This window comes from Pteropus vampyrus, unplaced genomic scaffold (genome assembly GCF_000151845.1).
Source record: "Pteropus vampyrus isolate Shadow unplaced genomic scaffold, Pvam_2.0 Scaffold46, whole genome shotgun sequence".
NCBI lineage: Eukaryota > Metazoa > Chordata > Mammalia > Chiroptera > Pteropodidae > Pteropus > Pteropus vampyrus.
In genome coordinates this window covers 718198-731615 of record NW_011888827.1, presented here as the reverse complement: position 1 = coordinate 731615, position 13418 = coordinate 718198, and positions in this window count along the sequence as shown.

Genomic DNA, 13418 nt, shown 5'->3' with positions numbered 1-13418 from the left:
AAGAAAGAAAGAAAGAAAGAAAGAAAGAAAGAAAGAAAGAAAGAAAGAAAGAAAGAAAGAAAGAAAGAAAGAAAGAAAGAGAAAGAAAGAAAGGAGGGCAGATTTAAGGAGCTCCAATCTCAATTTCTGGATTCAATACCCAGCCTCCTTTGCTGCGACTCCCACTTGCCTTGTCCCCAGTTGTGACCCCAGGTGCCCCCTCTGGTTCTCCGAGCCCAAGCCCCTGCCTCCATCACCTGCCCTGTCTGCTCTTAGCTACAGGGCGCCCTGGATTCAGGTCTGTTCCTGACCCCTGCGCTTCCTCCCTAGCACATCTTCCAGTGATTAAATTTACATATTACCGTCTGTCTCCCTCAGTAAGAAATATGTACCGGGAGGACAGTGTCTGCTTGTCTTTTGTCCCTGTTGGATCCACGAGACTCCAGCTAGAGCCTGCTCCCCTTCCCCAGACGCTCAATGCCTGCTGGTGAGTAAACAGTTGCCTGGACACTTCCAGCCTCTCTGGAGCTCCCCGGTGCTGACTGCTCTGCTGACTGTCCCCAAACCCTCCAGAGGCCATGTCTGGACTTCCTCTTCCCATTGCCAATCCAGTCCCCTTGCCTCTATTCCATGCTTCAGGAATTTGACCTTTAATGCCAGTTCTAGAACTAATACCAATCTCAGAAATGGGCACTAGTCCAGAGAGAATATTTATTGAGCACCTAACCTTTGCCAGATCTTTTCTGTTGAGAGGTGCTCAAAAACAAGCTGTCACAGAAACCACCTTTGAGAATCTCAAGGAACAGCAAAGAAACAAATAACTATCCTAAAATGATAAACGACCCAATTCTGCTGCTATTGCTATGGGAGTGGGGTGCAGGAGAAAGCAAAGACAGGAGGATCCAGTCACGTCTCCATCAGACCATCGTCCTAAGCAATGAACTCATCGATGGCCCACCCCACACTGGAGCAGGTGGAGGGGAGGCAGTAAGATCCCATGGAAGAAGTTTGGGGTGAAAGTAAGGAGTATGAACAAGCCTTTACTTCTCATTTAAATGTAACTAATGTCTAAGTCCAGCAAGGCAGAGGCTCAGGCTCAGACATTGAAAAGACTTTAGAATTTGGAAGTTCTGTTCCAGACACACGCTCATCTCTGGTGCGGATCTGCCTGCCTGACTTCACAGAAGGGCTGCCAGGAGGAATGAAGGCCGCAAAAGCGTAGGATCCAGTCCTCCTAGGCCCTACGTCTCAGAGCCTCTTCCTCGGATGCCAAAGCGCTCACTCAGCTGGGAAAACTGCAAAACAGTAGTAAAAAGATCATGCAGCCCTGAAGTTAATTGAGAGGCGTCAGCCAGGTCATGAAGTCAGCTGAGATGGGGGGAATCCTGGGGCAGCCAGAGGACCACAGGCAGGTGACACGGATGAAGTGTGTCACTCACCCCACTGGTCTTGCTCACCCATGGACTCCCACTTGGGGGGCTGACGGAAAGACATTTGTGGGACTTGGTGTGTTTCTCCAACTTGCAAGCTGACATTAATCCTTCATTCTGGGCCTCGGTTGTGGCTGACACAGAGTTTTACTAATGCAAGGTGACCTGCCAAACCGTTTTGGCTGAGCTTTGCTGGAAGCCAGAGAGAAGACAAAGGAGGTTATAAAAAAAAAAAAACAAGGCAAGCAGAATGCCTTGCCTGTCCCAGTGAAATGACACCAGTTATTTTCCCATGAAAATAAAGAGAGTAAGGAATTGGGGTGGGGGGGGAATAAGAAGAAACCCATCTGTAAAAACAGGAGGTTTTCGGTAGCAAAAGAGTTATTATATTATTCTGAGGGGATTCAAAATTCTTGCAAACTGAGCGCACTTGAAAGTGAATCGATGCCGTCGTTTTGTTTTTCAACCAGCATTTTGAAATGTTATGCGAGCCTCCAAATCAGTTTTCAAAACTGCGCGTCTGTTCTCCGAGGCGAGGGGGGACTCCGCGGGGCTCCTACCGTCATCCGGGGAAGTAAAGAGCGGATTAAGGCAGTAATTTTCAGTAGCTAAGAAAAGAACAACAAAGACACAAGTGCTACCAATTATATCGCAACGCGAACCAGGGCCTCCTGAAGCCCGGGCCGCAGAGAAGGCAAACGATTTCATTGTCAACCGGGGTGTTCTCGGGGAAGCCTGGGAACATGCCGGGCGCATTAAAGGGGAGATATCTCGCATGTGCAATTACTCAACACATCTTTAAAACCGTAAACACTTGTTCACATGTGGAGAAGTTCAGAGCTGCGCAGGCTTGGAAAGCCCACCTGGCAGGCGGGCTCCCTCCGCTTCTCCCCAGTTGAGTAACAGTTCTCGGCGCCCGCTGTTTCTCTGAGAGCCAAGCACAAGGCAGCGGAGAACTCGTTAAGAGACAGCGGGGCAGGAGTTCATGCGCGCGCTATTTTTATCCAGAGCACACTGCCTTTTCCCCCCTCTCTGGATTGATCCACTCCGGTAAACCTCGCCTTCATCTCCTCTCCCACCCCACCCCACCTAGCTGCATCTGGGCGCCTGCGCACGCAGACGGGCCATCTGGCTTTGGCTAGCTGCTTTCTGCACCTTGGATGGCCGAGTGCCGCCGAGGATGCTGACATTTCCAAATAAACCCGGTGGAGGATCGCTGCCCAGCTTTGGTTTTTGAAACAGCTGACAGTGTGGCCTCAAAGAGAATACCCGCCATGCATGGAGTGATAATCTCTCAACATGCTCAACAAAGAACTCAAGGATGGGTTGGTTCTGTAAAGACAGGCATGAAATGGAAATGAAGCAAGTCTCGTTCTCTCCCGTCAGCCTGGCTCACTGGAGAACCACACTTGTGTATGAATCGTATACGTATGAATCACACATCGAATGTGGAAAAGACCCATTAGATCGTCTTGCTCAGCTGGCTGCCCAACGAGAGGGCATGGCTGTTTCCTCCTTTTCCGGGATGATATTACATGTCTTCAGCAAGGAATTGATTGTTAAGCGTTTCTGATTTAATTTGCTATTGGGAGGCCACTGGGGAGGGAGCAAAGCCAATCCCCTGTCCTCTCAGATCCACACGCACATTCTAGATGCCGAAGACAAATTCAAAGGTGACAAAGACCTCTAAGATCAGAGGGAAATACACCCAGCAGTGGAGAGATGGCAATAAATCCTCGAGAAATTAAAATTTCACTTGAAGTGGAAATTTTACCATCACCAGAATCTGCCAAATTTTGAATTTGGGGATTGGTAGAGAGGTTTCCAAAATGAAATGATGTCTACAAGTTGTTTGTTTTAAAGGACGTAATATATAGTAAAAATGAGATAACCGTCCCACCCAAGTAAGAGTTATTTCTCTCCCAGCAGACCTTTTCCAGACTCTCATAATGTCACTGTTAACAGGCAGAGGGAAAGTAATCAACTAAGTAATGGGCACCCCTGGCACTGAGGTCATTTTATCAGCACCAGTACATGAGGGCTGCCCAGGTGCTCGGATGCAATTAGCCGTGCCCAAAACATCTCCCACATCAGGCAGCAATTACAGCCTGGGATGGGGAGCTAAGTGCCCTTGGAGAAGAATCCACCCCAGTTGAGGACAAGACCAGGCCAGAGGTCTAGCCCTTCACAAGGCCAAGCAAGGCCAGCATCCCAAAAACCTCAAGAAGGCGTCACACTTAGAGAGGCAACAAAAGGGATTATAGAATCACATAATAAGGTATCATAATGTAGTGTTTCAAAGTGATGATAGAAGTTATCTGGGCTCTGAAGCCATCTCATCTAGGTTTAAATCCTAGTTCCATGCTTTGAGCAAGTCGCTAAGATTATTTTGTCTCAGTTTCCTCATCTGCAAAATGGGGATAATAAACTCTATCTGAGCCTTAAATGAGTTAATTCATACAGACTTCTTAGAAGAGTGACCGGCATGTGGTAAGCCAAGTAAGTTGTTCTTCTTACTACATTATTTGTTATTCTTATCATGATGTATTTATCGCGCTTTATTTTTACATCACCAATGCGTCGTGGTTTCCCATGGTCATCCAGCCATAGTGGTGCTATAAGCAGAGTAATAGTAATAGTAGCAATAATAATAATAATAGCTTCTACTTAATGCCGACCATATGCCCAGTTTTGACCTAGATGCTCTACATCAGAGGTATGGCCCACAGATCAAATCCTGCCTACCACCTATTTTTGTAAATGAAATTTTGTTAGAACTCAACCATGCCCATTTGTTTACTTATTGTCTGCGGCTGCTTTGGGCCACGATAGTAGAGTTGAGCGGTCCCTACAGATCATATAAATTGCAAAGCCTAAAATATTTCTATCTGGCCCTTTAGTCAGCTTAAGTTACTTCTCACAATAACCTGTGAGGTAGGTTTTACTTGTTTTCTATTTTCATATAAGGGGAGCAGGACTCAAAGAAGGTCAAGGATATGTGTAAAATCTATCCTTGGGGGCTGGACCCCATTTGACTCCAACACCTGCCCCTTCCGGCCACGCCCTGCCAGGTCCAGGAGCCCAGAGCACGTTCCTAGTGCTGTGTCCCTCACTGTCCACCATGTGGGAGGTGAGCTGGATGAAGCCAGGTGGGCCACTGCTGATAAAGGCACACTCCTGTTCCATGGACGGAAGGGTCATCTGTAGAGTCAAGCCATTCGGGGCAGTGATGCTCCCAGTTAAACACTCTTCCCTCCCACACATCATAGTCCCTGCCGAGGCTGCTCGGTGCGAGGTATGGCAATGGCGGAGCAGGTGCCCTGAGAGGTCTGTCCCCTGGCTTGACTGGGGATGGTTTCAAGGCTATGACAAGGAATCAACATGGAATTACTCCTCAGAGACTGGTTGGGAATGCTCCTATACCAAAGGATGTGGTAATTACCCAGAGATCTGTCAAATTTTAAACGTGTTCAGAAAGTAGAAGTTATTGCTACCACATGTTGTGGGTGTTAAGATGCATTTTTCTCCTTGGAAAAGTGCCCTAGATTTTGAAGCTTTTGAAGATGAAAGGATCATCGCAGCCCACCTTACGTGGTTGCCCATTTATGGAATACCCAGCATCACAGGTTGCAGGTGCAGTGGGCAGGCTCGCAGTACCAGGCTTGTAAGTGGGGACACTCCCTTTGTTAGCTGTGTGTGCTTGGCCAAGCCACTGCCCCTCTCTTCAACGATAAAATGATCCGTATGATTCTGAAGTCCCCATGCTCTAAAATTATGTTCCATAATTGCAAGCGTGAGCATTTGAGGAGCATGTGTCCTTAGAAATTATATCATCCAAATCATATCCTTGCTCTGCTGCGTGATCTTTGGCAAGTTAAACTACTCTATACTCCTTTCTCACATATAAAACAGTGAGAACTGAGGGACCTACCCCTGCTATTTTAATCCTACTTTTGGTACTTAAAGAGACAACACCAGTGTCCCGGTCCAGGACGAATACCACACATATATCTTACATGCATGCACATTATTTATTTTTTATCAATACCAGCGACATTTTCTACCTGGGACAGCTCTGAGAGATCATTCCGCCTCATCAGAATCAAGGTCACTAAAACCCTCATCCTCATGCAGAATCGTTCTGTACTTTGACTCCAACCTACATAATCTGACTCAGAGACTGAGCACAAAATTCTGAAATCTAGCTCAAGTTCAAAATCCAGTGCCACCACTTATCAGCTACTCCACCTGGGGAATGTCACCTCTCAACGCCTCGGTTTCCCAATCTGTTAGACGGGGCTAGCGACCCAGTCAGTCATGCTAGAAAGCTTGTTCTGAAAACATGCGTTTGTTCAAATGAGATTTATAATATGCTAGGGAACAATTTGAGCGTATTTCAGCAATCCCATGTTTGGCTGTATTTCAACCGTAAAACACACAAAATGAACAACAAAACACTACACCAGCTGAATTAAATCCTGTAGGGAAACACAAACGCACATACATACGCCTCAAACGTGTCCCGCTACCTAGTTCAGCACCTGTGTCAGGGGCCACACCCTCCTCCTGTGGTGTCATGATTGTCCACTTCAGTCACTCTCCTACTGTGTCACAGTAACTCGCAAGCTGACCATGTCTGATTCTTCCCATACCCGCTTCTACAAGCCAACTTCACACTTTGCAAGGTAAAGTGCCGTATCTAGTGTAGTATGTACGTATTTCTGAATCAATGTGTAAAACTGTGCTACCGTTTTTATTAGCTTCTTAAGGAGAGTCGCATCAATGAGGTTTTTTAGGGTTGTGTTCCTAATTGCATTTCCCCACAAGCCCTAGAGTTTCTTTTATTGTGATTTCACATAGCATATTGGTTTGTAGAAGTGTTTGTCATGGTATAGCAGAAGTGACTGCAGTATCCACCTCATAGGATTATCATCAGTATTAGTTAGTACTTAAAAAATAATTACGTGTCAAGCTAGTACATACTAAGTGCTGTAAGTACCTATTATTCATGTTGCTGTTCATTGTTATTATTATTATTATTGTTGTTGTTATTAGTACTAAGTGACATGCCCTCTCAAAGGGCCGCTTCACCAGCTTTGTTGAGAATAGGGAAGATGGGGAGATGTGATTGGATTCTACGGTGAAGGTTTATCTAAAGAAATTCGCTGACGGATTGGGTGTGAGTTGGCAGAGAAAGGATGACTCCAAAGGTTTTGGCATGAGCGATGGGAAGGGTGGCGGTGCTCTCCTCTTCAATAAGGAGGGCTGTGGAAAGAGTAGGCCTGGGGGCCATCGAGTGCATTATTTTGGACCTGTTCCCTGTGAGATGCCTGTTAGCCATCCAAGGGGAGGTGCCACAGGGACGATCATTCTCTACATTCCTTTCTTCAGTGTCTCTGGATGAGGAGGGCTGCCCTGCCTTGAGACCCCCATCACCCTGGACTTTCTTCCTCACAGTGGTCCTCAGCTTTTGTCATTGTATTTCTAGTTAGATTATAAACATCATGAAAACATAACCATGTCTTATTTACCACTTTATCCTCAGAGCACATAGTAAATGCTGAATAAGTTTGCTAAAATAAATGAGTGGGTAAATGTAGAGGGACCACTTCTCCTTACACAGCGGCTCCACCCCCACCCCACCCCCACCCCCAGGAGTGGCTGTATCCTGCCAGTGAGCTGGGCCACCAGCCAATCAAGCATCAAGACTGGGATGGGGGAAGGAACTGGCCAGATTCAGTGCTCCTCAGCGGGGATGCTCCTGGCATTTGAATGAAATCTCTCTTCTTACAGGACCCTTGGCATCCCAGACCCCAGAGAGTCATGTCAGAATCACTCCCTAGGCCCTGTGAGAACCAGACACCCCTGGAGGAGAAGCCTAGTTCCAGCATTTATTACAGCGGCCGCCACCATTTTTATTGAAGATGTCTGAAAAGAGTGTTATCACTAACAATAAAATTGTTAGTGAACGATAGGTTTCTACCAATAAAAACACAAAGGTTAAACAAATCCTGTGTTTTTTACTAATAAAAACTATTTAGAAAGGTGGGATAAAATTGTGTGTGATGAAGTGACCAGCTGTCCAGATTTGCCTGGGACTTTCTAGGTGGGAGCGTCCCAGGAAATTTCTCAATCCTCAGTGGACCTGGATGGTTGGTCACCCAGGGAACCAACCTAAGCCTCAGAGCACAAGTGCACTTTCTCAAAAGCTGACCTACGGTCCTAGCAGGTGGAGACCCTTCCAAATGCAGACTTGAGGATCAAATCTCGAAGAGGCGAGTGACTCTACCAAGGTCACCCAGCGAGGGTTTTCTATGAGAGCCATGTTTCACTGGTAACACCAACGTCCAAAGTACAATAAAAGTTTAGTACAGTCTACCATATCCTTCCATCTCCTTAAGGAACCAATTCCCTCTTCGTTTACCCTTGACTAGCTCCCGGCTATTTCTAGAAGTTGATAGAGCATGGCCGAGGGCAGGAACTGCAAATTGAGATGGTAACCAGGGATCGATCCTGTGATCTGCACCTCGTGGCTTATTGGGTCGACAGTGAAGTCTTACACGACTGTGATGAGACGAATCTGGAAAAAATATGGCATAAGCAAGTTATATTTCAGGGACTTTTGTTTGTTGCTAACTATGAAATTAACTGAGCTAAATTGCACATCGAGATATTTCCAAAAGCAGGGGAAGATTAGCTATTTTCATTTCAATTTTTAAAAAGTAGGAATAAATGAATATAGGCCCTCCTCACCGGCTTCGGGCATATCTGCCTATCAGGTTACCTTTAACTCGGCTATTAAAATACAGGCAGGAGCGCCTGGATGCGGCCACATGAAAAGCAGCTGGGAGGCTATGTCACAGTTGGCTGCTCTCCACAGAACAAGGGGGCCTTTCATGCAGGAGTGCGGGGGCCCGGGGAGCACCGCGAGGCTTGGGGCATCTCAGTGTTCCAAAGCGGGGCTTCATATCACAGTCACTCAGGTGGAAAGGGGCGTCCTGGCCTGTCCCCACTCTGCTCCCGCCTAAGGTCACAGATGAACAGAGCCCGACTGAGAACTGGAGCTGGCGTCACAAGCAGCTCGATGATGTGCAGGGGAGGGTGTCCCGTGCGGAGATAAGGCTGGAGTCGGAGGCTGTGGGGTTCCTGGGGCGGTCAGTCGATAGTGATGGAGACAACGCAGCATTGTTGAGAAGAGCCCGCTGGCGCTGGCGCTGGCTGAAGCCAGGAGGACAGCGTGGCTCAGGTGGGTGCTGATGGGAACCATGTCTCCAGCTCCCTCCAGGAGGCTTAACTTCCAAGAACAAAAGGCCGGCTTTAAATTACACTCACGCACTGGTCTTGTGCCCTCAAATGGTTTTCCATTTTACCCACCCCCTCAAAAATACAAACCACCATTTGTTGAGTGCTTATGCCAGGCAGGGGGTAGGGCGGCAAGCACAATGGTTAATAGCACAGGCTCTGGAGGCAGACTCCAGCTCCTGCACATAGTAGGTGTTCAATTAACAGTAGCTATTCTTTATTTTTATGTACAAACTGTGACAGTAGCAGCAGCTGGTAGCAAATGCACCTCTGAAAGGAACAAGCAAATCAGTCCAGTTCTGTAGGGGAGCTAGACGGGCTACAAGTGTCAGCACTGGAGAGTCTGAAGTCTTTGCCCACGACACTGGGTGTCTCTGGAAGAGGGACCCCCACACAGAGCGGCAGCCGGGCCCAGATCTGCTCTCTGCCGCAAACCAGCGCTGTGTGATTTCAGCAGGCCACCCGACTTCCCTGGGCAGACTTTGTTTCCCTGCCTGCAAAACAAGGGAGGAGGAGTCCATTTCTTAAATTTCTATCAGATCGAAATTTCTATGACTTCTGGTCTGTATACTAACTCGTTGCTTAAAAGCCAAGATTGTGCATTTTCAGCTTTGCATAAGTATATAACACAGATATGTAAGTACATAAGAAGTACATATTCCTGAATATGACATTAAGGTAAGACAGTTTTCCATTTTCTTAATGAAATAGTAAATAAATAATGTATATTCTGTTATATTTTATAATGTAGTTATATAGAGACAGCTATTATAATAAATAGTTTGTATATAAATGTGAATATAAGTAGAGGTAGGTGATATATTCAAATGTATAATATTTAAATTGTCAATTTAGTTGCATATATGCACTTAAACATGCATCTCATATAAAACAGTAGATTATTTTCATTAAATAATTTCATTTGAGCTCTTCATGTGGATCTGGACATCAGAGTCCTTGTCATCATTAGAGCCAGTTTTTGAGTCATGGGACATACTTCTCCAAAGCAGTCACTTTGATTTTGTCTCAAGTCATTTGAGAGATAGCCCTTCACGAATCCAGTGATTAGCATGGTCGGAAAGGACACACATGATCAGATCCCCTCTGCCTTCATCCCTTACCACCCTCTCCACATTGTTTACTCTGCCCAGTCATCATGGCCTGTGGTATTTCTCTGTCACTTGGAACACACCATTACCTCCTATACCCTCCGTAGAGAGCACTCTTCCCTCTGAAATATGTCTGGTTCACATCATTCAGGTCTCTGCTCAAATATCACCTCCTCAAAGAGAGGAAACCATATCCACTTCCGCAATACCTGCCTTTTTACTGCTCAGCAAGTATTGATTATAACATTACCCCAATTCCAGTAGCAGTGTCTTAATTAAAGTAAGCAATGCTAGATGCTACAACAGAAATCTTAGCCAACAAACAAGATAAAAAATTATGTCTCTATTATACAAAATTCAGTGATACTTGGATACCCCTCCTGGTCATTTCTCCTCCATATGGTCACTCAGGGATCCAGGCTTCTCTATCTCGGATTTGCAACATTCGGTGTCACTGCAAAAGGTGAAAAGCGGGCTGGAAGTTTCATGGAATGTTTCCAAGGTCCATCCCTGAACGTGGTTTACAGCACTTCATACACATTTCTTTGGCCAGCACCCAGCCACGGGGATAACAGCTCACTGCCAGCAATTCTGGGAAATGCGTGCCTCCACTGTACCTTGTGCAAGGAAACTCCAGGGCCAGTGCACTCTCTCAGCCATGAGAGTTATATCCGCATTGGAATCCTGCCTCTGCCCACTGACTCGGAGCTCTTTGGATCTGTTTCTTCATCTATAACTTGGAACTAACAGGGCTTGACCACAAGATTGGCAGAATGGCATAGACACGGTAAGCGATCAAGAAATGTCTGCTTATTAATAAATGCAAATTTGTTGGGAAAATAGCATAGGTCTAAATGCTTGAATTAAATTCCATAATTATCAAAATATTAAGCAAATTATCCCTAAAACTATAAAATAAAAATTTATACCAATAGGACAGTTAAATAAAACAGCACTATCGAACATAAGCAATCCATCAACAATTCAGTGCCAGAGTAATCTACTTCTTTTCTACTTTATTTTCACACATGGTTCTTGTCCTCCTCTGCCTCCAGCAAATTATTCCTCCACTCCTTATAAAATCAGAAAAATGTGAGGAATAATTTGCAAATTTTTCTAATTCTAATTAACGTAGTTTCCTATTAACAGAAGACACAAATTAGGCTATATATTACAGTGAAAATCTCTTAATAACCTCAAAAGGCTTAGAGTGGAAGATTAAGAATTGATGAGTCATCTATAAAAAGTTTCCATAGAGATTAACTATACCAGAGAAAGGCAGTAGACAAAATTTAGGAGGGAGAGTTTCTTGATTAATTACAAAGAAACTTTTCTTATGCCAAAAGGTGACGAAGGAGAAGGAGAAGGAGAAACCATGAAGGAAACCGAGAAGAAACCTACAGACCCAGGAGAGACGCCTTGAGACTGGTTTCACACGAGCTAGGGGAGTGTTCAAGAAGCGATCAGCAGCGTCCGATGACTCAGACCTCTCACTCAGGGTAAGGATCAAACAGAGAACTGGGCATCTAGAAGCCTATGGCTGTCCTCACCCAGAGCATTTTCAGTGAAGCGATGCGGACAAAATATAAGTTATAGCATGAGAGGGATGACAAGTTTCAGGAGATGGCCTACGGCGTCTGCTTTTAAGAGAATCATATGGTAAATACAGTGAGAAAGTCAGAACTATACCTGGACAGGATGGCAGAGTCAAGGGCAGTGTGTTGTTTGTTATGTGTGTCTGCTGCTTGATTGTTTCAGGAGAGGAAGCGGGAGCTTTTGCAGAGAGACTGAGGGGAAGAGGCAGGTAGAGAGTCAACAACTAAATATAGAAGGAGGAGAGGGTCTAACGAAGCCCTGGGTGACCTGAGGCGCTTGAATCCAGGAGTGACTGGAGAGGTTTGCCAAGGGGGAGCGGGGAGAGAGGGAGGGAGGAATGGGAGGAGATCTGGATAATTTGGGGATGATGGAGAGGAAGCAAGGCCCAGCTGGGTCCCAAACAACATTAGTCGGATCTGGAAATTTCCCTATCAGTATAAAAGAGAACTTAGCTTGGGAAGAAGAACACGAAAAGCAGAGGGTTTAATTCACCCAGGGCTGGAGACTGGTCTTGCAGGTGGGGACACTGAGGATGCTGCATAGAAGTCACTGACCAGGTTAAAAAAAAAAAAGAGAAATGGAGAAGGATGCTGCTGCTCAGATAGATGTGGAGGGCTGTACAGCAAAAAAAAAAAAAAAAGGTGGAGACGTAATATTTATTTTCTGAAAGAGAAACTTCTTGTCACTTAAAGGTTAAAAGTTGGCTATTTGTGTTTCTTTGGTTTTCAAGGACTTGAGTACCAAATATGGAATGTCTTAACAACGGCAGGGCACGACTTGGGGTGACTGAGACAATAGTATCCCTGCCTCTGACCTTGAGTTTCAAATCTCGGTCTTCGTCGATGGAGACACACCTTTCGTCTAAAATCGTCAGCGCTCTGCCCTGTGCCTCGCCTGCCTTCGTGGTGGAACACAATGCACCGTTGCTGGGTGAGAGAGCCGCAAATGGAACAGTGAGCTGAATCAGCAAACCGTTTCGTGTGTACACACCGACATCAGGGAAATGACAAACGGATCCGGGGAACAATGAGCTACGGGCACGTGATTCTGGAAGTGTGTGAATGTTTAATTCTGACTTAAGTTCTTGGTAATGAAAGCGAGGCAGAGAAATGCCAAGAACACACAAAGCTTTACTGTCAGTGCATTTTTCAGGCAATTGTTTAGGTACTTTTTTAATCAAGCCATAATTGCTGTTGGGAAACTAACACATGGGCACCTCTCAACAATCTTACAAACTCTAATTATACCCACAAACTAGAAAGAGCATCACACGGTACTGGACCAAATTCAGAATTGAAAATTTGCTTCCTCAGTTGAGGTTTTTCTGCTGCTACGTTACACATTGTTTCAATAAGGTCCTAAGTTGAAATATAAATGCCACGGAATCTGAGGTCGGCCTTCCCATGAATTGTCTGAATCCCTATCTTCAATCACTTCATCAAGCAAACATTAGCCTCTGTTCGTATACCTCTGGGGATGATGAACTTAATACCTTCCACAGAAGTCCTCTGAGAAACTGGACTCTGCCTCCTGACAAATTCCATCCAAGATCTAAGCTCTATCTTTCAGAGTGACACATTTTACGTGTAATTTGATCCCACTTGACAGGCTTTCAAACACGTGGAATACGCTGACCTAGAGAGGGACTTCAGGCTCAGGCAACGTATTTAAAATGGGATGTCTTAGATTGAGTTCCTGGAGTGGAAAAGTCCCTGAGATGAAGGCCAAGCGATACAGTAAGGTTTCAGGAGCAACAAGGAAGGAAGGAAGGGGGAAGCCAAACAAGTAGGAGATGTCAGGCAAAGCTCCACAAAGCGCCGGAGCTAAGTAGAGCTTCAGAGCTGCCCCACCCAGAGCCGAGGCTGCTGAGCCCTCACACTCCCAACTAGAGGCTTGAGTCCAGCCCCACCCTGGGCTAGGGGAGGGTTAAGCAAGCTCCCGGCCATCACAGCTCTGCACACATCAGCAGAGTGTTCCAGGACCCTGGGGAAAGTTCTCCAAA